We start from the raw sequence: 22,209 nt of genomic DNA on the forward strand, positions 1-22,209 counted from the left end.
TTGGACAACTGACGGTTTATCTTGATGCTTAGATTAGGAATAATTTATTTTTGTTGGTTTAGAGTCTTTTATTTGAGTTTAGTTTCATATTTTAAGTTTGGTGTCAATTGCATGCTTTTATTTTCTTTTAAATTTTCGAATTTGCATGTTCTTAGTTCTTTCTTGATCTTTAAAAATTCTAAGTTTGGTGTCTTCTTTGTGTTTTCCTTTAAATTTTCGAAAATTTGTGTTTGATTTTCTAAAAATTTTAAGTTTGGTGTGTTTTTGTGCTTTTATTTACTTAAAAATTTTTCAAAAAAGTGTTCTTGATTTTCATTTTGACATTCAAAGTTTTCTTGTTTGTTCTCTTTGTTTTGATCTAAAATTTCTAAGTTTAGTGTCATTTTGTTGTTTTTCTCTTTCCTCATTAAAATTCAAAAATTAAAAAAAAATATCTTTTCCTTATTTTACTCATAAATTTTGAAATTTTGAATTAAATTAGTCAAAGATTTTCAAAATCATATCTTTTTTTAGCCAAGTCAAAATTCTAATTTCAAAAATTGATCTTTCAAATCTTTTTCAAAAATCAAATCTTTTTAATTTCTTCAATCATATCTTTTCAATCATATCTTTTTTTATAAATTGCAATCATATATTCTCAATCATATCTTTTTCAAAAATAATTTTCAATCATATCTTTTTGATTGCTAATTTCAAAATCTTCTTAATTAATTAATTAATTTAGTTTTCAATTTGCTTTTATTTCATTTTCTTCTAATTTTCGAAAATCATATCCAGAATTTTTCAAATCTTTTTAATTAATTAGCCATTTTAACATTCGAATTATTTATTTATCTTTTTTACTTTTTCTCTTAATTTTCGAAACTTTTATTTTACTTTTCATTTATTTCATTTTATTTTATTCGGTTACTTTTAATTAAATAAAATAAAAATTTTTAAAAATATAATTTATTTGCAATTCATATCAATTCCCTTTTTGCCATCATGGACATAAGTGAAGATGAACAGTCCAGAAGGATTCTGGGGTCATATGCTAACCCCATTACAGCTGCATATGGGAGTAGCATCTGTATACCTCCCATCAAAGCAAGCAGTTTTGAGCTAAATCCTCAGCTCATTATCATGGTGCAGCAAAATTGCCAGTATTCTGGTCTTCCACAGGAATAACCTACTGAGTTTCTGGCACAGTTCTTAAAAATTGCTGACACAGTACGTGATAAAGAAGTGGATCAGGATGTCTACAGATTATTACTGTTTCCATTTGCTGTAAAAGATCAAGCTAAGAGGTGGTTAAATAACCAACCCACAGCAAGCATAAAAACATGGAGACAGTTATCAGACAAATTTCTGAATCAATTTTACCCTCCAAAAAGGATGACATAGCTAAGGCTGGACATCCAAGGATTTAAACAAGAGGATCTTGAATCCCTTTATAATGCTTGGGAGAGGTACAGAGGGATGCTAAGGAAATGCCCCTCTGAAATGTTTTCAGAGTGGGTACAGTTAGACATCTTCTACTATGGGCTTGCAGAAAAAGCTCAGATGTCTCTAGACTACTCAGCTGGTAGATCTATACACATGAGGAAGAGGATTGAAGAGGCTCAAGAACTCATAGATATGGTTGCTAGAAAACAACATTTGTACTCTAGCAGTGAGTCCTCCATAAAGGAAGAGGCTAGGGCAGTAACTACTGATCCTAATCCTCAAGAATAAATTATTGAGCTTAATCAATAATTACTCCTTATAACGAAACAAGTAGCAGAATTTAAAGAGATGCTCCAAGACACTAAAAATGCTAACAAGAATATGGAAGCACAATTAAATCAAACAAGACAGCAGCTATCTAAACAGATAACAGAAGAATGCCTAGCTGTTCAATTAAGGAGTGGGAAGACATTGAATAAATCAGCTCAAAGTAGCAGAAAGCCAAGAAAGGAACAACTGACAGAGGATGACCAAACCACTACCCAAAATCCCTTTGAGGATAGCAAGAGCCCAGAGAGGAATAATTCTGGCGTTCAAATGCCAGAAAAGGGTGGAAGCTAGCGTTAAACGCCCATCCAGCACCCAATCTTGGCATTCAAACGTCAGTAAGAGATCAGACACCTGCAAGTGCTGATAGTAACCCCTCTAAGAAGGCTTCTCCAACCACCTCTGTAGGGAATAAACCTATAGCAACTAAGGTTGAAGAATATAAAGCCAAGATGCCTTATCCTCAGAAACTCCGCCAAGCGGAGCAGGATAAACAATTTGCCTGCTTTGCAGACTATCTCAGGACTCTTGAGATAAAGATCCCATTTGCAGAGGCACTTGAGAAAATACCCTCTTATGCTAAGTTCATGAAAGATATATTAAGTCATAAGAAGGATTGGAGAGAAACTAAAAAGGTGTATCTCACTGAAGAATGCAGTGTAGTAATTCTGAAAAGCTTACCAGAAAAGCTTCAAGATCCAGGAAGCTTTATGATACCATGCACATTAGAGGGTGCTTGCACCAAGACAGCTCTATGTGACCTTGGAGCAAGTATCAACCTAATACCTGCATCCACTATCAGAAAGCTTGGCTTGATTGAAGAGGTAAAACCAACCTGGATATGTCTTCAACTTGCTGATGGCTCCATTAAATATCCATCATGCATAATTGAGGACACGATTGTCAAGGTTGGGCCATTTACCTTTCCCACTGACTTTGTAGTGCTGGAAATGGAGGAGCACAAGAATGTAACTCTCATTCTAGGAAGACCTTTCCTAACAACTGGACGAACTCTTATTGACGTACAAAAAGGGAAAGTGACCCTGAGAGTCAATAAGGATGAGTTCAAGTTAAATGCTGTCAAAGCTATGCAGCATCCAGACACATCAATTGACTGCATGAGCACTGATATTATTGACTCTTTAGTGGAAGAGATCAATATGACTGAAAGCCTTGAATCAGAGCTAGAGGACATCTTTAAAGATGTTCAGCCTGATCTGGAGAAATCAGAGGAAATAAAAGAACCTCTGAAAATTCCTCAGGAAGAGGATAAGCCTCCTAAACCCGAGCTCAAACCATTACCACCATCCCTGAAATATGCATATCTGGGAGAAGGTGACACTTTTCCAGTGATCATAAGCTCTGCTTTAAATCCACAGGAAGAGAAAGCACTAATTCAAGTGCTAAGGACACACAAGACAGCTCTTGGGTGGTTCATAAGTGATCTTAAGGGCATTAGCCCAGCAAGATGGATGCACAAGATCCTATTGGAAGATGATGCTAAGCCAGTGGTTCAACCACAGAGGCGGCTAAATCCAGCCATGAAGGAGGTGGTGCAGAAAGAGGTCACTAAGTTACTAGAGGCTGGGATTATTTATCCTATTTCTGATAGCCCCTGGGTAAGCCCTGTCCAAGTTGTACCCAAAAAGGGAGGCATGACAGTGGTTCACAATGAAAAGAATGAACTGGTTCCTACAAGAACAGTTACAGGGTGGCGTATGTGTATTGACTACAGAAGGCTCAATACAGCCACCAGAAAGGATCATTTTCCTTTACCATTCATAGACCAGATGCTAGAAAGACTAGCAGGTCATGACTCTTACTGCTTTTTGGATAGCTATTCAGGCTACAACCAAATTGCAGTAGACCCTTAGGACCAAGAGAAAACAGCATTCACATGTCCCTCTGGCGTATTTGCTTACAGAAGAATGCCTTTTGGTCTGTGCAATGCACCTACAACCTTTCAGAGGTGCATGCTCTCTATCTTCTCTGATATGGTAGAAAAATTTTTGGAAGTCTTCATGGATAACTTTTCAGTATTTGGAGACTCATTCAGCTCCTGTCTTGATCATTTAGCACTTGTTCTGAAAAGATGCCAAGAAACCAACCTAGTTTTAAACTGGGAAAAATGTCACTTTATGGTGACTGAGGGAATTGTCCTTGGGCATAAAATTTCAAACAAGGGAATAGAAGTGGATCAAACTAAAGTGGAGGTAATCGAAAAATTACAACCACCTGCCAATGTTAAGGCAATCAGAAGCTTTCTGGGGCATGCAGGATTCTAAAGGGAGGTTTATAAAGGATTTTTCAAAAATTGCAAAACCTCTGAGCAATCTGCTAGCTACTGACACGCCATTTGTGTTTGACACAGAGTGTCTGCAGGCGTTTGAGACCCTAAAAGCTAAGCTGGTCACAGCACCGGTCATCTCTGCACCAAACTGGACATTACCATTCGAACTAATGTGTGATGCCAGTGACCATGCCATTGGTGCAGTGTTGGGACAGAGGCATAACAAGCTTCTACACGTCATTTACTATGCTAGCCATGTTTTAAATGATGCACAGAAGAATTACACAACCACAGAAAAAGAGTTACTTGCAGTGGTTTATGCTATTGACAAGTTTAGATCCTATTTAGTAGGTTCAAAAGTGATTGTGTATACTGACCATGCTGCTCTTAAATACCTACTCACAAAGCAGGATTCAAAACACAGGCTCATAAGATGGGTGTTGCTTCTGCAAGAGTTTGATATAGAAATAAGAGACAGAAAAGAGACAGAGAACCAGGTAGCTGATCATGTAACAACCCAATTTTCAGTACGCCTAGGACATACCAGAAACTGAGTGCTACCAATTTGTCATCCTAATTATTATCTATTATTTATTATATGAGCCTGATTCGTTGTTAAAAGCGTAGTTAGTTAGCGAGGTACTTTTTTTTTTTTGAAAACATTTGGATCAATAGACGGAATCATTCATAATCAACTCACAGCTGATAACAGATAAAACAGTTATAAGCAACCACACATAAATACATCACAAGTAGCTAGCAACATTCAGTTATCCAGCCTTTATTAGAGTATAGACCTTTAGTTAGAACACCCCTAGGTATAGCTAGATAATAACTATATACATATACATACATACAACATCCCAGGTCCTGACCTGTTCAAAGGTCCCTAAGCTGGCACCTAGGCTAGCCTAGACTCTATACTCACCTAGTCCCTCTAAACTACTAAAGCAAGGGAAAGTACGTTCTAAGTCTTCACAACTCAAGTCAGGTGGAACGTCATCAAAAGATAGAACATCATCTGCTACTCCTCTGCACGATCAGACTTTTCCACAGGACGTCTCTCTGGTACCTCATGAAGTATCCACAAAATAGGAATCTCGTACACTGGATTTAGGTTAAAGTGCGCATGCGAAGGGGTGCAGTCGTTGGCTGGTCTCACAGTATTTACATATAATCAGAGGACGATATTCACCCTAGACTCAGAAGACTATCTAGAGCAGAATCCTCTTCTTGCGAACGGTCATCAGCGAACTATGGTAAGGTACTCTTTACTTCCATCTGAAGGGGGAAGGGAGAGAGAAGGGGTAAGAACTGGGGAGTTCTTAGTAGGGTCGGGGTTATTATTTACGTTCATTAATTCTATGTCGTTTAGAAGACTATTAGCAGAATACAAGGAAGCAGTAATTAGAAAACACAAATAAGTAGAGAAGATAGAGAAAACATATAGCAGAACACAAACATAAGAACACAAGAAAATATCACAAGTGCAGAGAATGGAATACAAACAAGGAAAGCATACATTCATACCACAAACATAACAAAGGAAATGCGCAACCAAGTATGATGCATGTCTAGCCCTAGTGCAGGTAATGAGCTCATTTGTCGGTTTCTACCCGCTCCCGACGTAACCCAGCATTACTAGCCGGATATGGCTTTCCTGTTGGCTATACCCCTGTGTACCGGAAATAACCCCTTTGCCACCACAGGGTCCACTGCACGCAGAAAATAACACATCTGCCACTGCAGGAATGTACGCCGACACACCTTCTGTATACAGGAAATAACCCTTCTACCACTACAGAAATGGAACAGGTGGTCACGGTACTTCTGTAGCAGGAAATAACCCCTCTGCCTTACAGAAATAAAATATGGATCTGTACCGTAGGAAAGCATTCTCAGTGATCACACCATTATCTATCTGACTGCCTCACTGCAGCAGATGATCATACAAGTATATCTGGAGTTGCCTTAACGCAACAAATGAATAAACACATCTCTTGGGTTGCCTCAAGCAACAAATCATCACATAATCATTCTCATTATCACATTACTCTTTCCTCTTTGTCTTTTTACTTTGCTCTGATTACTCTTTTCTCTGTGTCCCTTTATTCTGCTCTGGTTACTCTGTTCTCTGTGTTTCTTTACTCTGCTCTGATTTCTCTGTTTAACGTATGTATTTAAAGCTTATGTAAATTTCGGTATGAATAGTTAGTCTGTCCCGAGTATAGGTTCATTAAGTCTATACTGAAACAGTTTAACTTTTCATATAATACCTAACCCTATTCGCAAATCAAGAACTAACTATGTTGCCCTAATTCGTTCACTAGTCTCTGTCTGTTTCTCTGTTGTTAAAACTTTACAGACTTTTTCTTCGATTTTTATCTTTTCTTCAACTTTTTATCTTTTATTTATCTTTGCCTCACTAATATGTTTTTACCACTCCCTAAGTGTTTTATGAGGGTAATTATGAGATTCTGCACTTAAAGTTGTCTTTCTAAAGCTTTTACAGAAAACTGTCTTTTTCGCATTATTTTATTATTTTTATTAAAATATTATTTTTAATTAAATATTATTATTTAATATTTTATTATTATTTATTATTTTATTAATATATTTTCGAAAATTAACTTTACTTTAACCTTTAACCTTTAAAATTCACTTTTTACCACCCGTAACTTTTAATATTTCTACTTTTACCACCCTAACTTCCAGAAATTACCATATAACCCCTTAAACACCAAAAATTTTACTTCCTTGCCCTTTTATGAATCAAAAAGGTGTTCTTCATTGTTCTTCACCACACTCAAAGTGTTCTTCATGTTCTTCATAAATTCTTCAGATTCTTTCTCTGTTTTTACCCGTTTTTCAGTCTTTTCAGCAACCGATTTTTACTATAATTCATAATAAATTAGCAGCCACTAAAACCCCATCTTTTCTACATTATTTCAACACAAATTGAACCTCAATTTAAGCTTAGGGTTTCGTTTTTCCAGCTGCCCAAGAACATGAACTTTAAAGCTTGAATTTCATCAAATTTCATCAAAATTTCACCAAATTTTCACCAAGAATCAATCATATATGCAACCAATTTTTAGCACAGCCAAATAATACAACATTCACACATATCAAACACAAATAATCAAGATTAATTTCGTGGCACCCTACCTTGATTTGCTGCTCCAAATCCGGTTAAACTTTCAGGTGGTCCTGAAGCACTTTTTCCTCCTAAATCACATCAAGAACAACTTTAAATCCAAAAACTCTCAACTGACCAAATCTCACTCAGTATGTTAGGAAGAGATATCTCACCTTAGACTTGCTGGAAATTCACATTTCTTGGCCCTCAAGTCAAGTTAAGCATGATTCCTAACGAAGAACATCAAGAAAACACATATTTTGCATGGTTTTCCTTGAAAACCAAATTGAAATGGGAGGGAGACAGCCATCTCACCTTATTTCCAGCCTTGATATGTTATATGGTTATGTAGAGGAAAAAGAGAGGATCATTTTGGTGAAATCGGAGTTTTGATTTGAGTTTTAGTTCAGAAGAAATCAAGCTTTGAAGATTAAGTGTTCATGAAAGTTTCTCTCTTTTCTCTCTTGTTATTTTCGGCCAAAATGATGAAATGAGACAGCCTTGGTGGTCTTGGGGGTGTAAGGTGAGTTTTGATTGGTTGGCTTGGAGGTGGATTAAAATAATATTAAAATATCTCTGGTGTACAACTACTAAAACTAGGTGTATCGGAATACTCTTAAAAACATCTCTAAAAATTATTTTCTGAGCTACTAGCATAAATGACACTAGTAACATATTTATTATGAGAATGGAATATGTATAATGATGCCTTAGCATTGCTAAAGTCATCAGAGAGTGCTGGTGCTAAGCTGCACTAGTAAACCGTAAACCCGGTTAAACCGATTTTCTGTTTTTAACTAAAACTGACCAGGTAACCTTATAATGTCATTCAAGCATTTTCTAATACTAATATAATGATAATATTATACTATTCTCTCTCTCCTCTCATGAATCGAGTCCGGTTCGTCAAACAGAGACTATTTACGAAAATCAGAATCAAAACTGCCAACCGATACGGTTCAAAAACTAGGTTCTTCGCGATTGTATTATCGAGCTTGCCTCAAAGGAGTTTCTAACTTAAGGATGACATAATGATAATGAGGATTGAGATGCTTGATGATATAACAGAGGTGTTCCCTTTACTGATCTTCTAGAGAAACCCGTACTTTCAGAAAAGATCTCATGTACTCGAAAATCAGGGTTGTTACATTCTACCCCCCTAAAAGAAAATTTTGCCCTCAAAATTTCAGTTACCTAGGAATAGATGTAGGTAATTAGCTTTCATCTTATCTTCCAGTTCCCAAGTGTGCTCTTCTTCTCCTCTTAGTTCCCAAGCTACTTTGACTAAGCGAACAACTTTGCCTCTTAGCTGCTTATCACTTCTTTCTACTATCTGAACTGGTGATGCTTGATATGTCAAATCATTTCGTAACTGTATTGTATCTGGTTGTAAAACGTGACTCTCATCGGGAACATATTTTTTTTTTTAAGTTGCGAGACATGAAAAACATCATGAAGGTTTGATAAATAAGGAGGAAGGACTATTTGATGAACTACTAGACCGACTCTTTTAAGTATTTGGAAAGGTTCTATGTATCGTGGGTTAAGCTTTTTAGTCTTAAGGGCTCTACATATTCCAGTAGTCGGGGTTACTTTAAGAAAGACACGGTTTCCGTCACTAAACTCTAAGGGTCTACGTCTATTATCGACATAGCTCTTTTGACGGCTCTGTGTGGTCTGGATCTTCTGGCAAATCCCCTTTATCTTCTCAGTAGTTTCTTCCACTAAGTCTGGACCTAAGACACTTGCTTCTCCGTCATCATTCCAACATAATGGTGTCTGACATCTCCTTCCGTAGAGAGCTTCATATGGTGCCATCCCGATACTTTGTTGGTAACTGTTGTTGTAGACGAACTCGACCAATGGCAAATACCTATCCCAACTGCCCTGGTTATCCATCACACAAGATCTTAACATGTCTTCCAATGTCTGGATTGTTCGCTCTGATTGTCCGTCTATCTGAGGATAGTATGCTATACTCGTGTGCAATTCTGTTTCCAACGCTTTCTGAAAAGCTCCCCAAAATCTAGTAGTAAACCTCGAAACTTGATCTAAGACAATTTATGAAGGTATCCCATGTAGTCATATGTTTTCTTGAATATATATTCGTGCTAGCCTTTCTAAAGTATAGTCAACTCGAATCGGAAGAAAATGTGTTGATTCTGTTAACCTGTCCACAATCACCCAAATAGCATCGTGTCCTGTTGAGGTCCTTGGCAATCCTGTGACAAAATCCATAGAAATCTGCTCCCATTTCCATTGTGGTATTTCTAAGGGTTGCAGGGTTCCTGACAGCTTCTGATGTTCCACCTTCATCTTCTGGCAGGTTAAACATTTTGAGACATAATCAGCTACTTCTTTCTTTAAGCTCGGCCACCAGAACATTTGTTTCAAATCTCGATACATCTTTGTCACTCCAGGATGCATAGAAAATCTACTTTGGTGAGCTTCAGCAAGAATCTTTTGTCGCAATTCTCCAAAGTTAGGCACACAAATTCTGTTCTTGTACCTCTATAGGCCACTACGATCCTATCTCACAGCTTCTTCAGCTCTGCAAGCAATGGTGACATCCAGTACAGTGCTATGGAAATCGGTCCGGCTCCAGGTACTAGATCAATGCTGAATTCTATCTCTCGCTGAGGAGGAGACTCAGGTATGTCGTCCAAGAAAACATCAGGAAATTCCTTCATCATTCAGATTCATTCTAAGCTTAATTCACTATCATTCGAGCTAGCCGCTAACAGAACGTACCCCTCACAATCACTCCCACTTAAGGTAACCCTTACAGAATTCAGATATAAGGTGTGGGACAGAAATGGTTTAGTACATAGACTATCAGATGGAATAACAACAGTTCTTTTAAAATAATCAAGGAAAACATGATACTTAGATAACCAATCTAATCCTAAAATAACTTCTAAACCATATGGAGGCAAATAGATTAGATAGTGTATAAAAGTCCTGTTCCTAATAGCGAATGGTACTTGCAGGCACACTAAACTGGTCAAAGCATTTTGGGATGCAGGTGTGTGGACAATCAAGTAAAAATTCAATTTAAAGAAATATAATCCTAACTCGTGAGCAATAGTTAGAGAAATAAAGAATGCGATGCACCTGAATCATACAGTACAGTTAGAAATTGATTCTTGACATAACCTGACCTTGAATGAGGGCGTTCGATTGCACAACATCGTCAATAGTAATAGCAAACACTCGTCCTTGTTGCTGGGTTCTAACTGAATTTTGAGTAAATCCCTTCGGACAATCCTTGGCAATATGTCCAAGTTCTCCACAAGCATAGCAGTTAGGTGATCCAAACTGGCAAGACCTGTTACTATGCTCTTTTCCGCATTGCTTACATGCAGGGTTTATGTAAGCCTGACGGGCTCGTTTACCATTGCCTTGCCTTACTTTTCCTCGAGCGATAAATAGTATTACCAGCGGACTCATCTACCATTCTTTTTCGACAGTCTCTTGCCCGATGTCCTTCCTTATTACAGTAGTAACATAAACCTGTTCTGAACCGGCAAAGCCTACTACCATGATGCTTTCCACAAGTTGGGCATACTACACCACTTTGAGCTTGGTGAGGTTGACTTTCATGTCCTTATTCAATGTCACGGTTATTGTCACTACCATTATTGTGAGTTAAAAGGCTGACATCTCGGTGGTTTCCATTCCTCAAAGTCTTCTGGGTTCCCTTGACAAATCTTGGAGAAACGGCACAAGTCATCGAACTTACGGGCATACTCAGCAACAGTCATACTCCCTTGCCTCAGCTGCATAAGCTCTATCTCTTTAGCATCACGCACTGCTCTTGGGAAATATTTCTTGTAGAAATCATCTTTAAAAATATCCCAAGGAATGTCACCTTCATTACGTTGTAGCAGTCGCTGTATCCCTTGCCACCAGTACTCAGCTTCTCCCTCGAGCATATAAGTAGCAAACTCCACGTGTTGTCCTTCCGGAACATGCTGCGCTCTCAGTGATTGTTTAATACCTCGAAACCAGTTATCAGCGTCAGTCGCAACGAGTGTACCCTTGAACTTAGGCGGATTAACCTTCAGAAATGTCGCAAGGGTCATAGGTCTTTCAGGATGCCCTAAGTTGTTCTCATCATTCCCATTATCTTCTCCGTATTCATTCTCGTTCCCATTTCTCACTCCGAGACGTTCAACAGCCCTAGCCGCTGCTACAGCAGCTTCACGCACTACTTCAGCCACGTTGTTCATGGTAGCCATAAACGTTTCCTATTCCCTCTCGTAGTTAACATTAGGAATTCCTTCCCGTACGCCTCGTCTCCGTGAACCCATTGTAGTCTTGTTCACACCAAATAATCATTGTTAAGGTGATCAGTCTTAACACTTCAAGTCAAGTGTGAACATTCCCAAAATGAAAACACAGAGACAATCATGCAACATATATCACTGGGATATCCTATACGCATGAGACACACAACAGAGTATGCAATGAAGCATAGTCAGTCCACTCCCCAGGCTCTACTCGGAACGAACTGCTCTGATACCAAATTGTAACGACCCAATTTTCAGTACGCCTAGGACATACCAGAAACTGAGTGCTACCAATTTGTCATCCTAATTATTATCTATTATTTATTATATGAGCCTGATTCGTTGTTAAAAGCGTAGTTAGTTAGCGAGGTACTTTTTTTTTTTGAAAACATTTGGATCAATAGACGGAATCATTCATAATCAACTCACAGCTGATAACAGATAAAACAGTTATAAGCAACCACACATAAATACATCACAAGTAGCTAGCAACATTCAGTTATCCAGCCTTTATTAGAGTATAGACCTTTAGTTAGAACAACCCTAGGTATAGCTAGATAATAACTATATACATATACATACATACAACATCCCAGGTCCTAACCTGTTCAAAGGTCCCTAAGCTGGCACCTAGGCTAGCCTAGACTCTATACTCACCTAGTCCCTATAAACTACTAAAGCGAGGGAAAGTACATTCTAAGTCTTCACAACTCAAGTCAGGTGGAACGTCATCAAAAGATAGAACATCATCTGCTACTCCTCTGCACGATCAGACTTTTCCACAGGACGTCTCTCTGGTACCTCATGAAGTATCCACAAAATAGGAATCTCGTACACAGGATTTAGGTTAAAGTGCGCATGCGAAGGGGTGCAGTCGTTGGCTGGTCTCACAGTATTTACATATAATCAGAGGACGATATTCACCCTAGACTCAGAAGACTATCTAGAGCAGAATCCTCTTCTTGCGAACGGTCATCAGCGAACTATGGTAAGGTACTCTTTACTTCCATCTGAAGGGGGAAGGGAGAGAGAAAGGGTAAGAACTGGGGAGTTCTTAGTAGGGTCGGGGTTATTATTTACGTTCATTAATTCTATGTCGTTTAGAAGACTATTAGCAGAATACAAGGAAGCAGTAATTAGAAAACACAGATAAGTAGAGAAGATAGAGACAACATATAGCAGAACACAAACATAAGAACACAAGAAAATATCACAAGTGCAGAGAATGGAATACAAACAAGGAAAGCATACATTCATACCACAAACATAACAAAGGAAATGCGCAACCAAGTATGATGCATGTCTAGCCCTAGTGCAGGTAATGAGCTCATTTGTCGGTTTCTACCCGCTCCCGACGTAACCCAGCATTACTAGCCGGATATGGCTTTCCTGTTGGCTATACCCCTGTGTATAGGAAATAACCCCTCTGCCACCACAGGGTCCACTGCACGCAGGAAATAACACATCTGCCACTGCAGGGATGTACGCCGACACACCTTCTGTATACAGGAAATAACCCTTCTGCCACTACAGAAATGGAACAGGTGGTCACGGTACTTCTGTAGCAGGAAATAACCCCTCTGCCTTACAGAAATAAAATATGGATCTGTACCGTAGGAAAGCGTTCTCAGTGATCACACCATTATCTATCTGACTGCCTAAATGTAGCAGATGATCATACAAGTATATCTGGAGTTGCCTTAACGCAACAAATGAATAAACACATCTCTTGGGTTGCCTCAAGCAACAAATCATCACATAATCATTCTCATTATCACATTACTCTTTCCTCTTTGTCTTTTTACTTTGCTCTGATTACTCTTTTCTCTGTGTCCCTTTATTCTGCTCTAGTTACTCTGTTCTCTGTGTTTCTTTACTCTGCTCTGATTTCTCTGTTTAACGTATGTATTTAAAGCTTATGTAAATTTCGGTATGAATAGTTAGTCTGTCCCGAGTATAGGTTCATTAAGTCTATACTGAAATAGTTTAACTTTTCATATAATACCTAACCCTATTCACAAATCAAGAACTAACTATGTTGCCCTAATTCGTTCACTAGTCTCTGTCTGTTTCTCTGTTGTTAAAACTTTACAGACTTTTTCTTCGATTTTTATCTTTTCTTCAACTTTTTATCTTTTATTTATCTTTGCCTCACTAATATGTTTTTACCACTCCCTAAGTGTTTTATGAGGGTAATTATGAGATTCTGCGCTTAAAGTTGTCTTTCTAAAGCTTTTACAGAAAACTGTCTTTTTCGCATTATTTTATTATTTTTATTAAAATATTATTTTTAATTAAATATTATTATTTAATATTTTATTATTATTTATTATTTTATTAATATATTTTCGAAAATTAACTTTACTTTAACCTTTAACCTTTAAAATTCACTTTTTACCACCCGTAACTTTTAATATTTCTACTTTTACCACCCTAACTTCCAGAAATTACCATATAACCCCTTAAACACCAAAAATTTTACTTCCTTGCCCTTTTATGAATCAAAAAGGTGTTCTTCATTGTTCTTCACCACACTCAAAGTGTTCTTCATGTTCTTCATAAATTCTTCAGATTCTTTCTCTGTTTTTACCCGTTTTTCAGTCTTTTCAGCAACCGATTTTTACTATAATTCATAATAAATTAGCAGCCACTAAAACCCCATCTTTTCTACATGATTTCAACACAAATTGAACCTCAATTTAAGCTTAGGGTTTCGTTTTTCCAGCTGCCCAAGAACATGAACTTTATAGCTTGAATTTCATCAAATTTCATCAAAATTTCACCAAATTTTCACCAAGAATCAATCATATATGCAACCAATTTTTAGCACAGCCAAATAATACAACATTCACACATATCAACACACAAATAATCAAGATTAATTTCGTGGCACCCTACCTTGATTTGCTGCTCCAAATCCGGTTAAACTTTCAGGTGGTCCTGAAGCACTTTTTCCTCCTAAATCACATCAAGAACAACTTTAAATCCAAAAACTCTCAACTGACCAAATCTCACTCAGTATGTTAGGAAGAGATATCTCACCTTAGACTTTCTGGAAATTCACATTTCTTGGCCCTCAAGTCAAGTTAAGCATGATTCCTAACAAAGAACATCAAGAAAACACATATTTTGCATGGTTTTCCTTGAAAACCGAATTGAAATGGGAGGGAGACAGCCATCTCACCTTATTTCCAGCCTTGATATGTTATATGGTTATGTAGAGGAAAAAGAGAGGATCATTTTGGTGAAATCGGAGTTTTGATTTGAGTTTTAGTTCAGAAGAAATCAAGCTTTGAAGATTAAGTGTTCATGAAAGTTTCTCTCTTTTCTCTCTTGTTATTTTCGGCCAAAATGATGAAATGAGACAGCCTTGGTGGTCTTGGGGGTGTAAGGTGAGTTTTGATTGGTTGGCTTGGAGGTGGATTAAAATAATATTAAAATATCTCTGGTGTACAACTACTAAAACTAGGTGTATCGGAATACTCTTAAAAACATCTCTAAAAATTATTTTCTGACCTACTAGCATAAATGACACTAGTAACATATTTATTATGAGAATAGAACATGTATAATGATGCCTTAGCATTGCTAAAGTCATCAGAGAGTGCTGGTGCTAAGCTGCACTAGTAAACCGTAAACCCGGTTAAACCGATTTTCTGTTTTTAACTAAAACTGACCAGGTAACCTTATAATGTCATCCAAACATTTTCTAATACTAATATAATGATAATATTATACTATTCTCTCTCTCTTCTCATGAATCGAGTCCGGTTCGTCAAACAGAGACTATTTACGAAAATCAGAATCAAAACTGCCAACCGATACGGTTCAAAAACTAGGTTCTTCGCGATTGTATTATCGAGCTTGCCTCAAAGGAGTTTCTAACTTAAGGATGACATAATGATAATGAGGATTGAGATGCTTGATGATATAACAGAGGTGTTCCCTTTACTGATCTTCTGGAGAAACCCGTACTTTCAGAAAAGATCTCATGTACTCGAAAATCAGGGTTGTTACAGATCACTTGTCCCGAATAGAGCCAGTAGCAGGGGCGTCCCTTCCTTCTATTGAGATCTCTGAGACCTTTCCGGATGAGCAACTCTTTGCCATTCAGGAAGCACCATGGTTTGCAGACATTGCAAATTATAACGCTGTGAGGTTCATACCTAATGAGTACAACAGGGTACAAAGAAAAAAACTAATTTCTGATGCAAAGTACTACCTATGGGATGAGCCATACCTCTTTAAAAGATGTGCAGATGGAATGATCCGCAGATGTGTACATAGAGAGGAGGCACAGAAGATCCTGTGGCATTGCCATGGATCACAGTATGGAGGACATTTTGGAGGTGAGCGAACAGCCACTAAGGTCCTCCAATGTGGCTTCTGCTGGCCTACTATCTATAAAGATGCACGAGAGTTTGTGCAGAACTGTGACAGTTATCAAAGAGCTGGTAACTTGCCTCATGGTTACGCCATGCCTCAACAAGGGATCTTAGAGATTGAGTTGTTTGATGTATGGGGCATTGACTTCATGGGTCCTTTCCCACCATCATACTCAAATACTTACATTCTGGTGGCTGTAGACTACGTATCTAAATGGGTAGAAGGAATTGCTACACCAACTAATGATACTAAAACTGTGCTGAAGTTCCTCCAGAAATATATTTTCAGCATATTTGGTGTTCCCAGAGTACTAATCAGTGATGGGGGCACTCATTTCTGTAATAAACAGCTTTACTTTGCTATGGTCAGATATGGAATTAGCCACAAAGTGGAAACTCCGTATCATCCACAGACAAATGGGCAGGCTGAAATCTCTAACAGAGAACTAAAAAGAATCCTGGAACGGACTGTAATTGCCCATAGAAAGGATTGGGCAAAGAGCTTGGATGATGCTCTGTGGGCATACAGAACAGCATTCAAGACTCCTATAGGAACCTCTCCATACCAGTTGGTATATGGCAAAGTCTATCATCTACCCGTAGAACTGGAACAAAAAGCCTACTGGGCAACCAAATTTCTAAACTTGGATGCTAAGTTAGCTGGAGAGAAAAGACTGCTCCAGCTGAATGAGCTAGAGGAATTCAGACTTAATGCTTTTGAAAATGCAAAAATTTATAAGGAGAAAGTAAAAAGGTGGTATGACAAGAAACTGTCATCTAGAGTCTTTGAACCAGGACAGAAGGTTCTGTTGTTTAACTCTAGGCTCAAACTATTCCCCGGGAAATTAAAATCCCGGTGGAGGGGACCATATGTGATTACAGGTGTATCACCATATGGATATGTTGAGCTTCAGGATTTTGACTCTGATAAAAAGTTCATTGTTAATGGACAACGAATCAAACATTATCTTGAAAGCAATTTTGAGCAAGAATGCTCAAAATTGAGGCTTGAATAAAGCTCAGTCAAGGTCCAGCTAAAGACAATAAAGAAGCGCTTGTTGGGAGGCAACCCAGCCATTAGTAAGTTGTTTATTTTACTTAATACTTAGAGAATTTTAATATAAATTCTCTCCAAGATTAACCATCAAAATTGAAGGAATTCACAGAGTTACAGAAAGATTCAGTGCAAAAAGCATAGAAAAGGACCTACTGGCAAGAAAACGCCAGTAAGGAGCATTTTGGGGGCGTTTAACGCAAAGATTGCAGCATCCTGGGTGTTTAGAAAAATGCCCAGTAGCAAAGGATTTCTGGCATTTAACGCCAGCCAGGGTACCTGGCTGAGCATTAAACGCCCACAATGGCCAACTTTTGGCCGTTAAACGCCAGAATGGATACCATTCTGGGCGTTTAACGCCAGAAAGATAGGGGGAGAGGATTTTGTTTTCCACTTCAAAATTTTTCAAAATTTCATGTTTTGACTCATATTTTTCTGCATAAACATGTTTCAAACTTGCATCATTCATCCTCAATTTTCAAAAATTCAACACTTTTCTAAATCTCTTTTCAGATTACTTTCAAATCCTTCCCAAGTCTTCTTCAAAAATCTCAAGTATCTTTTCAATTTCTTTCTAAATCTTTTCAAACTCATCATATCATCTCTTATTTCTTAGATGCATAACCAAGATTTTCAGATTTACCCTCTTTATATCTTTTTCAATTAAAAATCTCATCTTTTTCACATCATGATTTTATTTTCTTCCACCAATCATATCTCTATGTCATATCTCTTTCAAAATTTTCTAAATCCCTTCCCTCCTCTTATAAATACACTTTCGGCCATCCCCTCCTCTCCACCATTCGAATTTTCTTCTCCTCATCTCTCTCCCCTTTCCTTTCTTTTGCTTGAGGGCAAGCAAACCTCTAAGTTTTGTGTGTTTTTCCGTGATCACTAAGCTAAGACTCATCAATATCATGGCACCTAAGGGAAAACAAACCAAGTCAAGAGGCAAGAAAGAGAATACCCCAAAGAGTCTTTGGAATGAAGAAAGGTTCTTAACCAAAGAACATGCAGACCATTACCACAAAATAATGGGTCTGAGGTCAGTGATCCCGAAAGTTAAATTCAATCTGAAAGAAGATGAATATCCGGAGATCCAAGAGCAAATTCGAAACAGAGGATGGAAAATTCTAGCTAATCCTGAAACAAAGGTTGGAAGAAATATGGTTCAAGAATTCTACTCAAATCGGTGGCTAACAGATAAGCAGAGAATAACTGGAACCGCCTTTCACACCTACCAAACTATGGTCAGAGGGAGACTTATTTACTTCCATCAGGACAAAATAAGAGAGGTCTTCAAACTACCTCAACTACAAGATGATCCAGAATCCTTTAATAGGAGAATGGTGAGAGTAGATAAGGGGTTGGATCAAGTTCTAGATGACATATGCCTCCCTGGAACTAAGTGGATAACAAATTCAAAAGGTGTCCCAAACCAACTCAAGAGGGGAGATCTCAAACCAGTCACAAGAGGCTAGTTGGACTTCATTAGGCGTTCTATATTGCCCACTAGCAACTGCTCCGAGGTCACTGTCAAGAGAGCAGTGATGATTCATTGTATTTTGCTGGGAAAAAAAGTGGAGATTCATCATCTGATTTCTTGTGAGATTTACACAATTGCAAACAAAAACTCCACTGAAGCCAAACTAGCTTACCCAAGCTTGATTTCTCTGCTATGTAAAGATGCTGGGGTGAGGATGGGAGTAGATGAATTCATCCCAATCGAACACCCAATCACCAAGAAGTCAATGGAAGGACAAGTGCAAGACAACTCCATCAAAAGGAGGGTGCAGGAGTTCCTCCCAGAGATCCCTGAAATTGACTACTAGACCCACCTAGAAGCATCTGTTACCAAGCTGCAAGAAGCTATGGAACAACTTAAGGAAGAACAGCAAAATCAAAACTGCATGCTCTGCAAGCTGCTGAAGGAACAGGAGAAGCAGGGGCGTGAGCTACAGGAGCTGAAGCGTCAGAAGCTCTCCCTTGAAGGACCAAACACCACACAAAATGAAGAAGCACCCACTGCTCAAAATCAAGGTTGTTGAGTCCTAACTCTGTGATAACTTCTAGGAATCTATTTTAAGTGTCATTTATTTTTCTGTTTTTAATTTCCTGTCTTCTATTATTATTGGTTTGCTCTTATATTTATTTTTGAGTCCTATTGTCATTCCATGATTAATAAAATTTAAAGTTTATGTCTTAAAGCCATGAATGTCCTATGAATCCATCACCTTTCTTAAATAAAAAGTGTTTTTAATTGCAAAAAAAGAAAGAAGTACATGAATTTCAAATTTTAAAACAGATTAATTATTTTGATGTGGTGGTGATACTTTTTATTTTTCTGAATGAATGCTTGAACAGTGCATATTTTTGAATTTGTTGTTCATGAATGTTAAAATTGTTGGCTCTTGAAAGCATGATGGAAAAGGAGAAATATTATTGATGATCTGAAAAATCATAAAAATGATTCTTGAAGCAAGAAAAAGCAGTGAAAAAAATGCGAAAAAAAAGAGAGAAAAAGCAAGCAGAAAAAGCCAATAGCCCTTTAAACCAAAAGGCAAGGGTAAAATAAAAAGGATCCAAGGCTTTGAGCATCAGTGGATAGGAGGGCCCACAGGAATAAAATCCTTGCCTAAGCGGCTAAACCAAGCTGTCCCTAACCATATGCTTGTGGCGTGAAGGTGTCAAGTGAAAACTTGAGACTGAGCGGTTAAAATCATGGTCCAAAGCAAAAAAAGAGTGTGCTTAAGAGCTCTGGACACCTCTAATTAGGGACTTTAGCAAAGCTGAGTCACAATCTGAAAAGGTTCACCCAGTTATGTGTCTATGGGATTTATGTATCCGGTGGTAATACTGAAAAACAAAATGCTCAGGGTCATGGCCAAGATTCGTAAAGTAACTGTGTTCAAGAATCAATACACTTAACTAGGAGAATCAATAATACTATTTGAATTATGAGTTCCAATAGATGCCAAACATTCTAAACTTCAAAGGAAAAAGTGAGATGCCAAAACTGTTCGGAGACAAAAAGCTAAAAGCCCCGCTCATCTAATTAAGACTGATCTTCATAGATGTTTTTGGAATTCATTGTATATTCTCTTCTTTTTATTCTATTTGATTTTCAGTTTCTTGGGGACAAGCAACAATTTAAGTTTGGTGTTGTGATGAGCGGATAATTTATACGCTTTTTGGCATTGTTTTTAGTATATTTTTAGTATGTTTTAGTTAGTTTTTATTATATTTTTATTAGTTTTTAATTAAAATTCACTTTTCTGGGCTTTGCTATGAGTTTGTGTGTTTTTCTGTGATTTCAGGTATTTTCTGGCTGAAATTGAGGGACCTGAGCAAAAATCTGATTCAAAGGCTGAAAAAGGACTGCAGATGTTGTTGGATTCTGACCTCCCTGCACTCGAAGTGGATTTTCTGGAGCTACAGAAGCCCAATTTGTGCGGACTCAATTGCGTTTAAAAGTAGACATCCTGGGCTTTCCAGCAATATATAATAGTCCATACTTTGCCTGAGCTTTGATGGCCCAAACTGGCGTTCCAAGTCAGCATAGAAATTCTGGCGTCAAAACGCCAGAACTGGCATAAAAGCTGGAGTTAAACGCCCAAATTGGCACAAAAGCTGGCGTTTAACTCCAAGAAAAGTCTCTACACATGAAAGCTTCAATGCTCTACCCAAGCACACACCAAGTGGGCCCCAGAAGTTGATTTTTACACTAAATACCCTAGCTTACTCATTTTCTATAACCCTAGGTCACTAGTTGATTATAAAAACCACTTTTGGTGATTCATTTTGTACCTCATGATATTCTACACGTTTCATATTGTATCTTCTACAGCATGAGTCTCTAAACCCCGTTGTTGGGGGTGAGGAGCTCTGTTGTTCTTCATGAATTAATGCAATTACTACTGTTCTCTATTCTATCACGCTTGCTTCTATTCTAAGATATTCATTCGCAATTTCAACCTGATGAATGTGATGATCCATGACAATCATCATCATTCTCACCTATGAATGCGTGCCTGACAACCACCTTCATTCTACATGCAATCAAGCTTAAATGTGTATCTCTTGGTCTCTAATCTAAGATTGGAACCTTCGTGGTATAGGCTAGAATTACTGGCAGCCATTCCTGAGATCCGGAAAGTCTAAACCTTGTCTGTGATATTTTGAGTAGGATCTGGGAAGGGATGACCGTGACGAGCTTCAAACTCGCGAGTGTTGGGCGTGTGACAGACGCAAAAGGATCAATGGATCCTATTCCAACATGACCGAGAACCAACGGCTGATTAGCCGTGCGGTGACAGCGCATTTGGAACATTTTCACTGAGAGGACGGGAAGTAGCCATTGACAAAGGTGATGCCCAACATAAAGCTTGCCATGGAAGGAGCCTTGCGTGCATGAAGAAGAAGATAGTAGGAAAGCAGAGATTCAGAAGACAAAGCATCTCCAAAACCTCAACCTGTTCTTCATTACTGCATAACAAGTATTTATTCATGTTCTTTTACTTTTTACAATCAAATCTGAGAATTATTGATATCTTGACTAAGAGTTACAAGATAACCATAGCTTGCTTCAAGCCGACAATCTCCGTGGGATCGACCCTTACTCACGTTAGGTATTACTTGGACGACCAGTGCACTTGCTGGTTAGTTGTGCGGAGTTGCAAAAGTGTGATTGTAATTTCGTGCACCAATGGCCAAGGAACGAACGGACCTCCCTCACAGAGGAGGGGTAAGGTAAACTAGAAATAACATCCACCTTTGCTGGATCTGCAGAAATGCCAGTATTAGACACAACATGTCCTAGTACAATCCCTTGTTTTACCATAAAGTGACATTTTTCAAAATTCAATACAAGGTTCGTACTAACACATCTCTAACACTCTAGATAAAATATCTAAGAAAAGGCTAAATGAATCACCATAACGCTGAAATCATCCATAAAAACCTCCATACAGTTCTCAATAAGGTCAGAGAAAAGACTCATCATGCACCTTTGGAAAGTAGCTGGTGCATTACATAAGCCAAAGGGCATTTTCTTATAAGCATAAGTTCCAAAAGGACATGTAAAAGTAGTCTTTTCCTGATCTTCAGGAGCTATATGAATTTGAAAATAGCCTGTATAACCATCTAAAAAGCAATAATGGGATTTACCTGACAGGCGATCAAGCATCTGATCAATGAATAGCAAGGGGTAATGATCCTTGCGAGTGGCTTAGTTGAGACGCCTATAGTCAATGCAAACTCTCCATGAATTTTGCACTCTAGTTGTCAGAAGCTCTCCA

This window comes from Arachis ipaensis, chromosome B7, assembly GCF_059453495.1.
Source record: "Arachis ipaensis isolate K30076 ecotype BB chromosome B7, ASM5945349v1, whole genome shotgun sequence".
Taxonomy (NCBI): domain Eukaryota; kingdom Viridiplantae; phylum Streptophyta; class Magnoliopsida; order Fabales; family Fabaceae; genus Arachis; species Arachis ipaensis.